Source organism: Peromyscus leucopus, chromosome 12, assembly GCF_004664715.2.
Source record: "Peromyscus leucopus breed LL Stock chromosome 12, UCI_PerLeu_2.1, whole genome shotgun sequence".
NCBI lineage: Eukaryota > Metazoa > Chordata > Mammalia > Rodentia > Cricetidae > Peromyscus > Peromyscus leucopus.
In genome coordinates this window covers 65,230,071-65,247,624 of record NC_051073.1, presented here as the reverse complement: position 1 = coordinate 65,247,624, position 17,554 = coordinate 65,230,071, and positions in this window count along the sequence as shown.

The window sequence follows — 17,554 nt, the reverse complement described above, 5'->3', positions numbered from 1 at the left end:
AGTTTGATTTTTTCCCCCCTTTCTTACTTGATTTGTGAGTAGCGGGAGGGGGTGGTCTGTGGAGTATGAAAAAAAAAATGCAGACGGAAGAAGAACCAGCTCCCTTCCTCCAAAGCCTTGCTCTTGCCTTACTCTTTCTCTTCTTGGCTTTTTGGCTTTGGCCACGGCTCCTCAGGGCTCTCGGCTGATGTAATTCTAGAAGGGATGCAAAGTGATACATGATTCACCTCCCGTCGCATCTCCGTCTTCCAGGGATGATATCATTAGAGACAGGAGAAATGTCTCGAATGAAAACACAATAAAACCTCGTTTGTTTCTGGTTCCTGGGGGGTGCTAGATCGGTGAGACACAAGCCAACTCAGACCACAGGGTGAAAAAGACATCCCAGAGAGGCCTGAAGTCTGGTTCAGTCATCCAGTTGACTTCTTCCTTCTTGCAAGGTGAGGCGCCTGTTTCTCCTGCACGTAGGCAGCCCAGTGGTGTTCAAAATGCGGCAAGACGCCGTGCATTCTTTTGCAGCCTGAGTCACTCGCTCCAAGCCCAACCATGCAGGCCTGACTGCGGGCAACTCAAGTGACTTCTGGAGGCAGGAGAGCTTGTCGGAGACGAGTGGCCACCGCTGAGTCCCTGGAGCAGAGTTTAGCATCTTCCTCCAGGGCAAACATCCCATGTTGGTGTCTGTCCTGTGCTGTGTGTGTTGAGGGAGCGTGAGAGAGGAGTGGGATGTTATAAAATAAACGATAGCATGACAGACACTCTCAGCTATGATGGTTTCAGAGAACACCCACCCCCCACCCACCCATCCCCACACACAGGTCTCCTTTAAGAAAAAAAAAAAAAATCTCTCGCTGCACTCCCACCCCAGAAGCCAGGTGGCTCTAAACAAATCGGAAAGCCTCTGTTAGGAGCACACTTCCTTCCCAGGGGACACAGCTGTCTTGGAGGGTTCTGCTGCTGAAGGGGAACAAACGGTTGGGAAGAATCTATCTTCCCTTGGCGCCACACTGGAGATCTGAAACTATCACAGGAGTCATCAAAGATCACGGGAAACATAAAAATTCGATTAGGAGTGTGAGTTGCCCTGTTTCCTAACAGGATTTGGCAATTTAATCGGCAGGCCTTTCCCCTCGGTGTGGCTTGCATAGCAGGACCCAGCGGCTGCTGACCGGGGTTGCGTGACAGAGCTGGATGGTGAGCGTGGACTGCAGGAGCCAGGGGCCGAATGGGATGCCTGGGAAACTCCTCCCCGCTGAAGTCAGGTGGGGGCCAGGGCACGCTGTGCTCGCTGCTCCGCTGCTCCGGGCTCTTGCGTACACAGCCACATCTGGATCTGGTTTTACCGTGAGGCGGGGCCTTTCCTGTTCCTGTCGTCTCTCCTCTGTTCATAGCCCAAAGGTCCCTGCTACCTTATCCCTCTGCAAGTTCTGCGGTGACCCAACTTGAGCAGCCGTGGCTAGTCTCCATTTTGGTGGTTTGGATAGCTAGGTGGCAGCTGTTCCGTCCTCTGCCTTGGGGTATTCAGTGTCGCCAATGAAAGTATTTCTAATCCCTGTGGACAGCGGTCCTACCAACAGGCTTGCTCGCTTTCTTTCTCTCCTCTCCTCTCCTCTCCTCTCCTCTCCTCTCCTCTCCTCTCCTCTCCTCTCCTCTCCTCTCCTCTCCTCTCCTCTCCTCTCCTCTCCCCTCCCCTCCCCTCCCCTCCCCTCCCCTCCCCTCCCTCCCCTCCCCTCCCCTCCCCTCCCCTCCCCTCCCCTCCCTTCCCCTCCCCTCCTCTCCTCCTCCTCCTCTCTCTCTTGATTTTTTGAGACAGGGTTTCTCTGTGTAGTTTTGGTGCCTGTCCTGGATCTCGCTCTGTAGACCAGGCTGGCCTCGAACTCACAGAGATCCACCTGGCTCTGCCTCCCAAGTGCTGGGATTAAAGGTGTGTGCCACCGCCCCCTGCTTCAGGCTCCATTTCTAACTCCCTCTTCATCTCCCATCCATCCCACTTCTTCTGGAAATACATCATTGCCCCTGCACACCCAGTTTCTACCGATACAATCTGAGCCCGGTCATGGCCTCCTTCTTCATCTTTCCACAACACGATCAGAAATTCAGTTACCCAAAAGCGGAATAAAACTCCCATGGGAATGTTATGGCAAGGCAAGCGCGTTGCTATCAATCATCACCACTCGTGAAGTTGTAAAGTCCTTTCTGTGACCCTGCCCCCACATTTAAGAGATGGAGAAAGTGGAATGTGAAGGGTTTGTTTGTCCTGGCCAAAGCCACACAGGAAGATCCCCAGGGTCCAAGCACTAAGTCAAAGTTGCTTTCCTCAGCTTCTGGCTACCCGGAACTGGAAGATTCCCTACCCTTCAAGCATGATAGACACTCGATGATGAAGGTTTATGATGTTGGTGAGCATCCCACCAGATACTCGAACGAATATGAACAAGATGCACAGAGCGGAGGGGAGAGAGGTCAAGTACTTGTCTTCCTGAGAAGAATACTGCTGGTGGGTGGGTGGGAGGCAGGCAGTCCCCAGAGCAGCTTGATCTGTTCTTCTACCCTTGAGATCTGGTCTAGCCAGACCCCGCCCTAGAAGAGCAGGTCTAAGGCAAGAGTGAGGAGTTCTTCCCATTGCATCACTGTTATTAATCATCTGTATCCTTCCTGCTGGGCAGAATTCAAGGTCAACCCCGTGTCTTAGGCATCTCAGATCGACTCTGCAGAGCACAGAGATTTGCATCTAGTAGGTACTCAGAAAATCTTCCAAGGGAGGGAAAAAGTCCGCTCACTCCAGGCTAGAAGTAGAGTTAGAAAAATCTCAAGGTCACCACCAAGGTGGAGGAATCTAGTTTTGAGGTCCTGTGTTGGGTGAGGTGGGAAGTTGGTTCAGTTTCTCACTTCTACTTGATCTTCAGTTCCCAGGATTTTTCTTGTACCTTCCTCAGCCTTCTAGGGAGAGGTGATTCTGGCTTAGAGGAACATGGTTCATTTGGAATTGGCTTTGAAAAAAAAAAAAAAAAAGGTATCTTGCTTCTACTCATTCTAGAGCTCAAATCCTCATCTAAGATCACTTAGTAAATAAGACCAGAATTTGAGTCTCCCGAGTCCAGGTCTTAGACTCTGCAAACATAGGATATGGTTACATTAATTTGGAAGCAGCTGACTTTCTGCCTGAGGAAATTCACCAAAGCCCACGCATGCCATCCAGGGCCACCATCTGACAGCAGAGTACTCTGGTCACAGCAGAATCTAAGACCCACCTCAGGCAAGTCTACAAGGAACTGGCAATCGTGGTGACGCTTCACTCTAACATCAGGCCCAGGCTGACGTTAGATGACCAGGAGAGCCTCTTCAGGATCCATATCCATTTCCAACTCTCCACCCCCAACAATATAGTCTGTCCTGGCTGGGACTCCATGGTGAGCCAATCATGGCTGACAAGGTCTTCGGCCCACTTCCAGGGTCCTCTCTCCTTTCTAATTCTGAGAGCCGTACAGACCCTTGGAATCTAAGTGTTCTGCCCAGATTAGGACCCCCCCAAAGAGACCACTGGAGACCAAAGATATCCAGAATGCAATAGCAAGGTTTACTTCTTATACGAGCTAGCAGGGAGCCCTCGTCTACAGCAGCCGGGTAATCGAGGCACGGAGGAGAGTTCCTCTTTCTTGGGAAGGTTAGCTTTTGAAGGCAAAACTCACAAAATTCTTCAGAGAGAAGGGGGTTAGTATGGGCCCATTCCTGATTGGTCCAGTTTTCCTGAGCGTGGACTTTATCTTATTTTAGTTTATCTGTTTGCTCTGTCAGGAGTTTTACAGCCCATCTCCAAAATCTGGTCATGTTATCTCAGGGGACGGGGCATCTTGTGGTTAGTCACCATCAGACAGTCTGACTTTGTACTTTTAAAACTTCTAACTCACCCTTTCTGGGAATGGGGAACTGACTCTGTTCTGGCTATTTTAAGATGTCCCTTTCCTCAGCTCTCCGGGCCTTAGGGGGAACTGGGTCGGGGGTCTCTCATAAGCTTTTTATTTTATAAATGGAGAAACTGAGACCAAGAGGATTTTTAAACACATCACAAGGAGCTCAGAACAGAGCCCTCATTAGGACTCGGGGCAATTTCACCCCCAAGATTTCACCTTTTTCCAAGATGTCTTACAATTCTCTTCTAGAACCCTGTAGCAGTAATGAGGGAGTTCCATAGCCTAGGGAACAAGTGCCAGCTGTGTGTATCAGAGATAAGGGATATCCTGGATATCCCCCTGCCCCCCATAAACACAACTGCTTAAGTACCCAATGTGGTCTCCTTAGGCTTAGTGGATATCCTGGATACTTTCTTAATAATAAGGGGATTTCGAGCCGGGCGGTGGTGGCACACGCCTTTAATCCCAGCACTTGGGAGGCAGAGGCAGGCAGATCTTTGTGAGTTCGAGGCCAGCCTGGGCTACCAAGTGAGTTCCAGGAAAGGTGCAAAGCTACACAGAGAAACCCTGTCTCAAAAAACCAAAAAAAAAAAAAAAAAAAAAAAAAAAAGGGGATTTCAGGAACCAGGATGGGGGAACATTAGTGGGTAGTAAGGAACTGTTTGGGGGCAGGAAGCACTTCTCATAACATTACAGATGTTCTCCTAACACCAGATGCCACATTCCTAAAGGTCTCAATCTTGCATTAAATTCCTGCCTGGAGAAAGAGAAAGTGATGTTTCCAAGGTCATGTGAGTTCAAAGAGAGAGGGTGTGTAGGGTCACCAGGTCCTGAATCAGCACACTTTCGGTTCTGTGTTCCAGGTCAGACCTTGCAAATGATTCCCAGACACCACCTACAGATCAAGAAAACCGTGTGAACAGTTAGCCACAGCTACTGCTGATGTCTTCTCCTGAGGCTTCCCCCGAAGGGAAACTCATCCTTTGTAGACCAACTCTTCTCTGGGGTCCTGAATCCCAGGGACAACCAGACACCTGATTCCCACTAGAGGAACACAGCTCTTTGGAAGAGCCTCTGCTTCCTAGCCAAAAGCACACCTGCTTGTCTGGAAGAGATTTACAGACACACCACATCATGTGTGGCCCAACCTTTCTCACATCTGAGGTAGTTGGTCAGTGAAGGACCTGGCAGAGCCCTTGACCAGTCAGCCCCTTTAGACATGTTCACACCGATGAGATTACATGACTTTAACCATGTGCCCTAAATCTTCCATTCCATCCCTTTGATCCAGATCCTAGCAAATGTCCAAGGCTGGGACATCAGGCATGGGATTGGGAGACCGGGGTGTCTGAGACGGGTGTTCCTGTGGGCAAGGCTGTAAGGTAAACCTGAAGGGGAGATGAGCTCCTCATCTAGTTCTAGCCCTGGCTTTGCTCAGAGCCGCTCTTTTGCCCTGGGCAACTTTCCTTTGGGGGCAGCTCTTTCTGTGGGATGGAAATACTAAAACCTGACAGAATACTCTCTCGATTGCTTTTGGGCTGGGAACCTAACCAGCAGATGAGGAAATGCTGGATGAAGTGCGTGTAGGGAAGGGGCGGTTGCTGCTGCCATGGTCAGGTAAAATGGCAGGTGGCTGGAGAGCCTCTGTGGGGCTCCTGCAGACCACACATGTCCACAGACAGGGACAGTTTCCACGAACTGTGTTCCAGTGTCCAAGGAGAGCAAGCACGAAGATGAGGACCCAATGAATTAAGAGCAGGAAACTGTAGGTGAGTATTAACATGGCACAGGAAAATTTGTGGCTAGCATCCCTACCAAAATGTTAGATGTCCACATGGCTCTGTGCCATCTCTATACCGGTCTCTTCCATCAGCTTTGGCAGAGGAGTGTACCACCGCCCTGCGTTCTCTGGATGAATTTGTATTTGGTCCATGTAATGGGGGGGCATTATGTCAGCATTTGATTATTGCTCCAGATCAATATTGCTGGTGTGATTAATACTCTACACACACACACACACACACACACACACACACACACACACACACACTCCTCCCATAAGTATTTGCCTCTTACACAGACGTCTTTGAAATGCACACAGATTCTCCTAAAGCAATTCTGCAGAGAGAGACAGTCTTTTAGAAGGGTGGAGGGTCTGAGGTTTTTCTCAGAGGCGTTATATATTGGAAAAGAGTACACAAAGGCCTTCTTGGGATTCTTCTGTGAAGATAGAACAGTGGTGTGTGTCTGTGTGTGTGCATGCATGCACATGCACGAGCATACAGGCATGCCTGTCCACATACATGTGCGGTGCCCTTTGGGTGGGCATGGCTGGAATGATGCTCAGAACACAAGCCATGCTGCACACTCCAGCTGTTGTGGTTGGCTTCAGTGTGAAATGGACAGTGAGAACTCAGGGCAATGAGAGCACCATGCTGATCCTCTCAGATTCCTGCCAAGAAAAACTTCAGATCACATCACCCTTTCCTGTCCATTATGCTCTCAATTTCTGGGTTTTTGTTTTGTTTTTTTGTTTTAAATATTTGAGCTAATCAAAAATCACAAGTTCCCTTTGGGAATGCTTTATATTGCCAAAGACCATGACCCAAAGAAACATTGGCTCGTCAGACTTGCCACAGATTGCAGCTTGTTCAAGGCAGCCCTGGCATGTACCCGATGCCCTCCCATAATTATAGTGAAAGCTCCTTCCAGTCTCAAAATGATAATAGTGCCCACCTGGTACCTCGGCAGTTCTCATTGTTTTTGGTTCTCACTCTCTCACTCTCTGAAAGCACACTTGTGATGTGCCAAGCATATGATACCACTCCAACATGAAAGGTATAACCAAGGAGAGGAGTGAGAGAGAGAGGGTGGGGTATGGCACAGGGGATAAAGACACTTACTGCCAAGCCTGGCTGCCAGAGAGGTTTTTTGTTTGTTTTTATTTTGTTTTGTTTCCAGACAGTCTTATGTATCCCAGGCTAGCTTTAAACTTCCATGTAGTTGAAGATGACCTTGAACTTCTTCTGTTCTTCCTAGCTATACCTCTGAAGTGTTGGGATTATGGGCATGTAGACATGGTTTATGTTGTGCTGTGGATTGAATCCAGGGCTTTGTGCTTAGTAGGTAAGCTCAGTACCACTGAGGTATTTCTCTAGCTACATTACTAAAAAAAAAAAAGAGACAGAATTTCGTGTAGCTCAGGTTAGCCTTGAACTCAGTGTGTAGTTGAGGATGGCCACTTCTGAGTGCTGTAATTACAGGTATGGGCCACCATGCTAAGTTGATGCAGTACTGGAGATCAAACAGGATGCACACCAGGTAAATTCTCTTCTGGCCAAGTTCCTGACCCTCTGGTGCTAGCTAAGGTCTTCTCTAGAAGAACGCTATTTTCTCTCTCTCCACTTTGGTCCACTTTTCCACCTACAAACTTAGCATCTATAAGGAAAGAATATGACAGACCCAATGAAATAGGGTAAATAATACTAGTCACAGTAACAAATTGCATACTTTTACTGGCTTGATATCATGAATATTTATGTTTCATCAAATGACATTAAATATGAAGAGTTCTGGTTGCCAGGGAGTCAGTCATTCAGGAATCCAGGCTCCTTCTACATCGTGGCTCTGCCATTTCCTAGAGCAAGACTCTAGTTTTTGTTTATGAAGTTTTGTTAAAACACAGTCATAAGCCGGGCGGCAGTGGTGCACGCCTTTAATCCCAGAGCTTGGGAGGCAGAGGCAGGTGGATCTCTGTGAGTTCGAGGCCAGCCTGATCTACAGAGTTCCAGGGCAGGCACCAAAACTACACAGAGAAACCCTGTCTCAAAAAACTAAAACAACAACAATACCCCTCCCCCCAAAACGTTCTTTTTATGAGTTATCTTAGATGTTCTCTTTGTTGTTTTAGCGATAGAAAGTGGACTCCCACAACTGTGCATCCCACAAACCTGAAGTGTTTGCTGCCCTATGCTTTACATAAAAAGATTCTGACAGCTACTCTAAGTCACAAGAGCTCTTCCCTCCACATCCAGGCAGAGAGGGTCCTATAGTGGTCACAGCCATTTACAAGGCCCAAATAGGTCAAGTCTGGAAGTGATGCACATCGCTTCAGCCCACATTTCCATGGCCAGAGCCCAGAATGGAGTTGTACCTGTCAATGCAAAGGAAGTAGTCTGTGTTCTTTAGATGAGGGAAAGGGTCTTGGTTTGCTTGTCTACTTCTGTGATCAAGACCATGACCAAAAGCAACTTGGGGGTGAAAAAGTTCATTTCACCGTAAGCTCAGTCCATTGTGAAGGGAAGGCTGGACAGGAACTCAGAGCAGGGACCTGGGGGCAGGAACTGAAAACAAAAACAGACAAAACCCAAGCAGGACAGAAAGGGATGTGGAGAAGAGAAAGAGACAGAGTCTACAACGTGCTGAAAGGGGGCCACGGACGGTCATTCTAAGTCTGTCCATATGCTGTGCATTGGAATCTTCAAAGATGAGACTTTCACCAGCCCAAATATTAAAAATTCTCTTCCTGGGACTGGGAAGATGGCTCATTTGGTAAAGCGTTTGCTAAGCAAGCATGGGGACCTGAGTTTGGATCCTCCCCAACACCCATGTAAAAAGCTGGGCACGGTCTCATGTTTATAAAGCCCTAGCACAGTATTGGGGTATGAGGAAGTGGTGGGCGGAGCTAGGCAGATAATATGCTTTAGGAATACTTTGATTTAGCATGGCATTTTTCAATATGTTATGATATCCTAAAAGGATATCTGGGAAATTGACTAATGAGGGGATTTTCATTATTCTCTTTTGGTAACTTTCATGATGACTCTGTTAATAGTTGAAATTAAGGTGTCATTGTCAAGGAAAAAGAAGACAGGAAGAAAGGGAGAAAAGAATAAAGAAAGCCAAGGAAACAAGCTGGGTGAACGCACCACCCCGAGGGGAAGCAGGCCAGCAATTGAGAGGCTGTTTGCAGCCGCCTCTGCATGTCCCAGGTGATACAATTCTGAGGTGTCCAACTCATGATCATTTGTAAACAGGGAGAATTGTGGCATTTTTTTCAATTCAAAGGAAGCCATGAATAGAAGCCATATCGCATGGAATCACCAGGCTAAGGCTGCGACTCAGCATGGTGGAGGGGAGCAGAGGATGCCAGCGAGGGATTCCGACAGCTGCTGCCTTTCCTGACTGTTTCATCCAATTCCTGCTCCAACTACAATGTCCCAAGACAAAGTGTTTCCTCGGGACTTGTGATATTAAAGGCTGGACCCTGCAGTCGGCGATCCTCACATCCATACCCCAGTCCTGAGGAAGTCACTTTTCTGTGTGCGGGGCATATTTGACCCAACACAGCAATGCTCTCAGCTAATTTCTATCTGGTGTTCATAGCCATCCAGTGAGTCACACAGACAGGGGAGTATTCATAACTCAGCTTTTAGGTAAAAGATTTAAGGAGCAAAGAACGGAGAAGAGTGGAAAGGACAAGATGACCCATACTGCACACAGCAAAGCGCTGCTGACCAGATGTGAGCATCTCACTCTAAGAGAATAAACCATGGCAGAGCCAGGCTTGGAGTCCAAGACTCCTGATTCTAAATGTTCAATTAGGGCAAAATGGCTCAGGCCCAAGGGGATGGCCGAGGAGCACCGGGAAGAAGGGTAGACAGGAAGGAGAATATGGGGAGGACGACAGCTGGGAAGGGAGTGGGTGGGGTTGGGGCCATCGCTTCTTGTGTGCGACCGCCATCAAAGTGCCCGAATAAACAAAGACTTGCAATTACAGGAGAGGTGGGTTTGGGACTCTCCCAGCTGCACAGCCCAGATGTTAATTAAACCTAGGAGAGGTCATTATCGCTCTCCGTTGGCCTGAGCTGAGGGACGTGGACAGCAGGTTAAGGACTTGCCCACATAGCTGTTAGGTGTTATTATTTCTGGAATTTAAGAGGCACCTCACGTGGGGCTTGGGGACACAGCTGAGGGGAAAGAGGCCACACTAAGTGCTAGTCATCGCGGCCATTTCTTCCTCCTCCCTCAGGGTTAGTGCAGGGCCTGCCTAGGCTCTGGGCATTTACCCTGTGGCTGCGCTGAGGCTCATGACTTAGGCTGGGGTCCCCTCCAGCCAGACCCAGTGGTCCAAGTGTGGACAGCAAAGACCACAGGCACCCTGAACGGCTGCATGCAAGTGTCTCAGGATAGAAAATCACAATGATAGCAAAGTATTAGGCACACAGTAGGGTGTGGGCACCCCCAATCTGAACAGTCACTGGCCCAAATAGGGGCCTGGCTTGGGTCCTCTGCTTAGCTAAGTGTTATTTCTTTAGTAGCTGGATCATGGGCACGTGTGAATGTAGGAGGGGAAAGGCTCACGGAGGAAACATGGTAGCCTGGTGACACCGTGGAGAAGCCTGGGCTACTGGCTATTTTCTGACAGATATGGAATCAGTCACTATTATGCTAACTAGGAAGGCTCTCCTGGGAGATGGCAGGCAAGAGAAATGCACATCTTTATCTGTAAATTAATTTAGAAACGTCAAGGACTTTGTGCTAGATATTGTTAATGGGGTTTAGTTCACAAAACGTCTGTGAGCTTTGCTTTCATACCATGTTCCAGAAGGCCATGTTTCAGATACAAAGAGGTTCCTGAGCTGCCGGTGGTCGGTGGTGGCCCTGGCTAACTCTGTCTGTGGTGGGGACAAAAGTAAGTCATGCTTTTTCATTCAGGGTCTCCCATCAGTAGAAGATTCCACGTCACTACAAGACAGACATGTCCCCCGTGGGTTGGTTACCTGGCCATCTGCTTCGGTCCACCTGTGTAGATCAAATACCTGTATGTTAATGAAAAGTGAGTTGCTCAGGGGTCGATCTTGCCTTCCAGGCATCCAATGGCACTCCTGAAATTGGAACCGCCCCTCCATTATCACCCGATAAAATCTGCCCCTGGGTCTCTGCCCCTCTATGAAGCAAGACAAAGATGGGCTCATTCCATAGCTTCAGCATAGAGGCGTGGCGGGCCATCATTTTAGGTAAAAGCCACGCAGTGATTTGATTATATCGTCTCTGCTTCAGTCACTCTGGGTCTAGTGACGCTCAAGGACACCGCAAAGATTTCCTAATCATATTTTTATTGTGCTTGGAGACACAAGGATATAGGCTTCTGGGCAGAGTGTGGCCATGATCTCCAAGATCAAAGTGAGACTCTCACTTCTGAATCTTGACCTTGCTTTTGAACAGCTGAATAATAACAACGATAAAGAGGCTTTGAAACATGACGGTGGCCTAGTTACGTTCTACCTGGGAAAGGCAAACAGGCATGAGTTGCTTTAATTCCCTTCAGCACATTTGTTAACAGGCTGACTGAACATTCAGGACAAGCCTTAGAATAAACATGCATGCCTGGATTTAAATGGCCAGTCCTTAGTATAGAACTCGGGGAATGAAAGGGGAAATCATAAAACTACAGACACAGGCCCGGCTCGTGGTCTGGTCTGTCCGCAGCTTACTCAGTCAAGGTTTAGCTCCTATTGCTGCTTCTTTGATTCTGGCTCTGAGACAAGACCTTACTGGACAACCCAGGCTGGCTTAGAACTCACTATGCAGCTTGGGCTATAGGACTTCATGACTCAGCCTCCCTGCCACTAAGATAGCTGGCCTTTGATTCCTGAGTGGGTTCAGCCATGGAAAGAACACCCACTTCAGAGGACATGACTTTGGTATATTCTTGCTTCTCTCTTAAATCGACATTCACCGCGATGTCTATAATCATGGTAAAATTGACTCAGATAACCCAGGAATATCCATAAAACAGTATTAGTATAATATAATAACTAATAAAGCATAGTTACATTTTACCACGGTATTTTTATTTCCATTATCTCATTTGATTGTAAACAGACTTTTGAAATGGGTAGAAGTTAATTTTTAAATTTAGCACTATTATTATTATTATTATTATTATTATTATTATTATTATTATTTTGAGACAAGGACTTGATATGAAGACCAAGGTGGACTTGAATTTTTAGCAATTGTCCTACCTCTGTCTCTGCCTAGTGTTAGGAATATAGCCATGAGCCACCACACCTGGCTTTGGACAGAGATAATTATTCTTATTTACAGGTTAGGAAATTAAGGCTCAGAGAGGGACTATTGGCTTAGGGTCACAGTGTCGGAGGTAGTGATGACCTTCTTTCTGGCCACAGAGTTTCTTTTTTTCTGAAAAAAGAAGAAGCTAGCTGGAAGGAGGAGGCTCGCTCAGCCTTTAGTAAGTGGACCAGAACAAACAGGCCAAAGGCATTTTCTTGCAGCTGAGATCCAAACCGTGGTCTATTTAATCAGTTCCGATGTTACTGGGGAGAGAGAACTGACTACCCTCCACGCTCTGGGGGAAGGTCTGGACCACAGCCTTTAACAAGAGCTGGTTTTGAGCCCATAATTATCCAATTTAAAGCAATATAAGAGGCATAGAGCCTCCAGGATGAAACTTTAACTACCGAGAGCAGGCCATTCACTCTGGGGAGAAATGCAGAGAAACTGGATAGAGGGGAGGTGATGGTTCTAGGAGCCTGAGCCATGCAGAGGGTTCTAGATGGGGTCCTGTTCCTTAGTGGCCCCTTTCACATCCTCATCTCAGCCGCCCACATCTCTCTCTGTCTCCCTAGGCAGGAGAGGACATTGACTACTTACTTCATTTCCATGACCTCGCTCCACGCTCCTCCACTTACCCAACTCTGCCCTTTCTAGATCCAAATAGGTTCTCCTATTGGCAGGGCATGGTGCCAGGCATGGGAAAATAGGAGACTCATCAAAGCATCTTGCCTGCCTGGAAGAGTCTGTGGCTTTGGGAAGGGAAAACCAGATGTATCGACAACCAGCCAGGATTCCATCAATGAAACTGAGCCCCTTGTACCACATCATTAAACAAGGAAACAGAGGGATTGCGGAAGTGATACTTAGCAGGGAAGAGGACGATGGTGACAGATCCAGAGTGGAGATTTGTGACTGGGAATAAGGTATGTCCAGCCATGGGGATACAAACTGAAGCATGGCTGATCAGAGAGATGTGCTGGGATTAAGTGGTGTGTGTGTGTGTGTGTGTGTGTGTGTGTGTGTGTGTGTGTGTGTGTGTGTAAGAGAGAAGTATACAGGGGACAGGTCATCAAGAGCTCATATATTCAATAACTTTGATAGTTTCATTGACTGCCTCAGGTTTAGATGAGTCTCAGCATGGATGGTGGGATGGTGCTATGCCATGAGGTGATGGCGGGGTCTGTGCCCGTGGGACTGTGGAAGACAGACGGGAGTGAAGAGGGTCTGGAGAGAAGGAGGAGAGTCTCTTGCAATAGTTAGGCAATGATGAGGAAGGCTGAGGCTGCAGGAGAGATACTGTGGGTGAGAGGACACACATCCCAAGGATACTGCATACCAGTCACACAGGCAAGAGGAAGTGAGAGGTGTTGGAAACAGAGGTGTAAGGAAGGACAGACATGCGTCTTTCCCCATTCAGGGATGCGAGGTTGGCAGCTGATCAAATCATTAATGGCGGGAGGAGTAACGACACAGAAATAAAGAATCATTCCTCCCTCACGCTGGCAGGGTTGTGTCAACTCGATACAGGCTCCAACCGCTTTGGAAGAGGCAGCCTCCACTGCGAAAGTGTTCCTACCTGATGGTCAAGCCTGTGGTACATTTTCCTGATTGATGATTGATGTGGGTGCTTCGATCCCTGGGTAGGTGGTCCTGGGTGCTATAAGAAGGCAGACTGATGAAGCCATGAGGAGCAAGCCAGTAAGCAGCACCCCTCCATGGCTTCTGCATCAGCTCCTGCCTCCAGGTTCCTGAGGTCCTGCCTTGATTTCCTTCAGTGATGGACTGCAGTGTAGAACTACAAGCTGAAATAAACCCTTTCCTTCCCAAGTTCCTTATCATGGTCTATAATGTAACAATGAAAACCTTGACCAAGATGCCCCCTCACAGAGAGCTGGTCAATACACCTCTAACAGCACACCTCCGCCAGCTACTTGAAGCTGCTCCTACCATGGCTTGTTCAGAGAGAGAGCAATGTCTTGATGCTTAAGAGGCATGAGGTGGACCTGGGACAGGAATAGATGAGTGAAGAAGATGGATGGGGCGGGGTAGGGAAAGGTATTGCCAGTAAACGAACCAGTGTGTGCAAAGGCGCACCTTTTGAGATATCTTGGCATGGAACAGGGAACATAAGTGATACTCAACAACATTCGAGGGCTGTTACCAGGGACCTAAATCAGGTCCTTATGGCTTGATAGGCTACAAGCACAAATGAAGTACTCTTTGGACACTTGCATGGCCCGGGGGCATCATGAAAGAGCTTTCATGAACCAGGAGTTGAGTTTTAGGCAGGGCATCCTCTGAACCTTGAGAATGACTCTCAAGTAGACCTAGATTGTTATTTAGCAGGGGGAGAAACTGGGTTCCAGAGAATGTGCTGAAGATTTTCTGAAGATGGCATTTCCAGTTAGAGACCTAGTTGAAGTTGGAACTGTGATGAATTTTCTCCCATTACAATGAACAGACAAATAAATAAACAGCCGCAACAACCACAACCAGCTAAAAATCTTTCAAGTAGCTAAGCCGACTGTCTAGATATTTACTGTCTCAAGACTTCTGTTAGTCAGAAATTCAGAAATGACTTACGTGGACACGGTTTGGGATCTCAAAATGCCAGCCGGGTCCACGATCATCTGAGTGAGGGCGGCAGGCTTGTTTCCAATGGAGCTTTTGCACATGGTTGGCAGATTAGTGCTGGCTGAGGGATGCTGCCACTGCCTATTGTTGGGGCTGCTGGAGTGTCCTCATGACCGGACAACTGGCTCCCCACGAGTGACAGTCCAAGAGAGATTAAGACAGACAGAATCTCCAGTGCCTCTCATGGCCTAGCTTCAGAAGACATTTATCAGCATTTCCATGGTGCCAAAATGGCTACACAGGTTGGTAGTTAGTTGGTACAGGAGATCATCAGGCACCATCTTCAGGGTTAGCTCTCACATAACCCAACGCAGGCGATGAGTTAAAATCAAGTGACTCCAGGAGTCAGAGGACATGGCTCTGCTGTTTGGTAGGAAGGGATCCTGTCAAAGGCTCAGCTTTTTCATCTATAAAAATGAGCGGTCGCCCTTGCCTGGTTGGCTGTAGTGTGTGGTGATGGAAGAATCAGCTGCAAAGTAAAGTGTAGTCAGAACTCCATATCTGCGATTCCATCCAATCATAGATTGAAAAAAAAAATCAGAAAATAGTGCCTGTATTAAACATGTCTGCATTTTCCTGTATTATTCTATAAACAACACAATAGCTGTTTATATAGAATTGACATTTGTAGTAGGTATTATAGGTTTCCTAGAGACGACTTAAAGCATCTGAGATGTAGGTCTGCTTACATGCCAATGTGATGTCGTTTCCTATAAGAGCACCTGGGGATTTGGGTACCCAGAAAGAAGCAGGCTAGAACTATCCCCTCAGATCTGGAGGGATGACTAGTGTCCAGATCCTAATTATATTGTCTGTGGTTTAAAAAAAAAGAGTAAGATAGAGTACCCCAAATTTGTACTTCAGCGAAGCATTGAGACCTCTGGTCCTCCTGGAAGGCATCTGGAGCATGCCAGACTCTAGACTGAGTCTCTCCAGACTGGAAGCTTGGCTCTCCTACTTACCAACAGAGGAACTTGGACTAAATACTAAGTCCCTTTTCTGCCTCAGTTTCCTGGCCCGTTCCCATGGAAACGATGGCAGTCTCCAGTTCCTAGGGCTGTAAGGATTCAATTAGGTAGGGCAGGTGAAGCGCTGATAAAGGCACCCAGGGACGCTCGACTGCTTGATGTAAATAACAGCTTTGACTACAGTGTGGCCACGAAGTCTGGACACATAGATATTATACTGCCGCGCATCGTAATGTGATATCAATAAACCATCTATTATACCTCAGCCTGTATTTCTAGACTTGGTAGCCTGCATCAGTGCCCTGTTCTTGGATGCCCAAGCGCTTCCCCGTGCCCTTTAGCTGTGCCTGTAATCCGGTTGGCTGATCTGGGATGAAATCCAAGCCCTCATTAGAGAGGTGAAGACCTTCATTATACTAATTAATGTTGGCCCAGCCCTGAAGCTTCCCCAGATATGAGGCGCTGTTAATGCTGTTCTCAAGCGCATTGCTCATCCTACTGGGGCCTTTTATGACACAGACCCACAGGACAGGACAGATGCCCCCATGCTACTACGTTGGTTTTGTGAACCCTAGTAGCCAACCACACAATGGCACAGATATACCTTACCCCAAAGGAACCAGGGTACCAGACATCACATGAAGTGTTAGGACAAACTGGGAAAAGAATGCTCCAGAGAGGGGAAGGTTTGGGGTTGTACAGATATACCCTACATTAAGAAACATAACTATGAGCCTGGCCGTGGTGGCACACGCCGTTAATCCCAGCACTCAGGGGCAGAGGCAGGTGGATCTCTGAGTTCAAGGCCAGCCTGGTCTACGGAGCGAGTTCCAGGACAATCAGTGTTACTCAGAGAAACCCTCCCCTGCCAAAACAAAGTGAAAAGAAACATAACTCTGAGCACCCAAAACTCTGGGCCTAGAAAATGATAGCTTGGGTGATGTTAAAATTACACTTTGAAACAGCCCTTTCCACATAGCTTACCAGAAGTTTCTATAAATACACAGCTCTCAGGGTTGTTTTTGTTTGTTTGTTTCCCCTTCTTCAACGAATCTGACTCAGATCTTTCTGGGGAGTATCCATTACTCAGGATGTTTTTTTTTCCAAAATGTGCTATGACACAAAGTCCACGGAGGGTTACAAGCATCACATTAAAACAGGTTTAGTGACCAAGTGAGCTTGGGAAACTCTGGGTTGAGCACAGTTAAATAAGTTTCTTTTTTGCAAGCCTCTCGGGAGCTTGCAATGCTGATACACCTTCTGGTCCCTTATGAGTGTGATGAAATCTGTTCCCCAGATTTAGTTGACCCACAAACCTTGTGGGGGGCATATTTCAGATGATTAGTTACTGGAAAACAGATATAAGAAAACACAGATTTAATAATTGGAAACCTACTTTCTCATCAGCCTATGACATCCACTTATTTCTGGGAGCACCACATCCCTGAGAAGTGTGCATCCAGCCCCATTCATGTGGTCCCCGGAGCTGGTGTTTTTTCTTCTATTTTTTTGTGTGGGTTTGTGGGTGTGTTCATATGTGTGTGGGTGTGTTCTAACTATTCTTTATCAATAAAAAATCAGGAGTCAAATATCAGGGTAAGAACCTGAATGATCAGAGAATCAGCGGAGAAGCGACCAGTGACCTCCTATCTCTTCTGTTCCTCCAAAAGGACTGAGATCCTCTCTCCTGCCTTACTACTTCCTGTCTCTGTCCTCAGTCCTCCAAAACCTCTATGGTTAATTTTGGTCAGCTAGTGGCTAGCTCTGCCCTCTGATTCAAAGCAAGCTTTATTGACAGAATGTGACCAAAATATCACACACCACATGGATGCACACGTGTGCCTGTGGAAGAATCTTCCTCAACTGTCTTCTATGATAACCTTTGGGGCAGGATCTCTTAAACCCAGAGGTAGCCAATGGGGCAGGCTAAGCTTTCTCTGAAGGTTCCATCTCTGCCTTCTA